Below are 955 nucleotides of genomic sequence, written 5' to 3'. Positions count from 1 at the left end.
GCTCTTCCGATCTGAAAAAAATTTAAGTGAACTTTTTCTGCAAGGGCAATACTGCGGTCTGCATGGCAGGCAGGGTGACCTTGGGCAGTCACCCGGAACTCAGGAGAAAGTCCAGTCCAGGCTCAGTCCTCCTTGTCGCCGTCACCCAGGGTGAGCTTGTCAAAGACGTACTCTGCCAGGCCACCTTCCGGGGATCCCATGTTGCTCAGGATGCTGACATGGTCCCTCAGCTCCTTGATGAACTCAACCTGCTGGTCCAGGTGGTGCATCTCCAGGAAGTGGCACAGGCTGGCGTCACTACTGTCGGTGGCCAGCTGATGCAGGTCAAGTAGGCTCTGGTTGATGCTCTTCTCCAGGTTCAGGGTGTCTTGCATGGCCTGGAGACCACTCTTCCACTGTTGGGTCTCAGGCTTTCTGATGTCAAGGAAGCAGACACGGCCCCCACACAGGTTCTGCAGGAACATCAGGCTCTCGGCTGTCTTGCTGTGCCCGTGGGAGCGGAGCAAACACAGAAGTGCTTCAAGGCCACGTCTTCATGGTTGAGAAAAAAGGCCATGGCCAGGCACTCGTAGGAGGTGTGGAACTCCAGGGCTGTTGACCGCGGCCTAACACTCTGGGCAGTAGTTCTGGCGTGCCTGCGAGGGTGGTGCAGGCAGCGTAGCAGGTGACACAGGTGTGGTGGGTGTGAAGGTGAAGCCACGGGGCAGGTACCACCAGCCTCGGAGAGTTCCCAGAGTGAACAATTAGGGTTGCCAGGGGAATGCGGCTCAGGTCTGCAAGGGACCAAAAGTCAAGTCCCTAACCGGCTTGGGAGGGGCGAGAGAAGGTTCCTATTTCATTCCGGGTGGCAGGGGCGCGCGAGGGGGCGGGGCGCGCGAGGGGGCGGGGCGCGCAAGGGGGCGGGGCGCGCGAGGGGGCGGGGCGCGCAAGGGGGCGGGGCGCGCAAGGGGGCGGG

General features: G+C 61.2%; 1 pseudogene; it reads right to left on the bottom strand.

Annotated features, from left to right (window-relative positions):
* Positions 1-55: 55 nt before the first annotated feature.
* LOC104982547 lies at positions 56-605 on the bottom strand (annotated as a pseudogene).
* Between the last annotated feature and the right edge of the window lie 350 nt (positions 606-955).

This window comes from Bison bison, unplaced genomic scaffold, assembly GCF_000754665.1.
Source record: "Bison bison bison isolate TAMUID 2011002044 unplaced genomic scaffold, Bison_UMD1.0 scf7180017860359, whole genome shotgun sequence".
Taxonomy (NCBI): Eukaryota; Metazoa; Chordata; class Mammalia; order Artiodactyla; family Bovidae; genus Bison; species Bison bison.
Note: the sequence above shows the minus strand (reverse complement) of the source record. Positions and strands in the feature narration are given on the sequence as shown.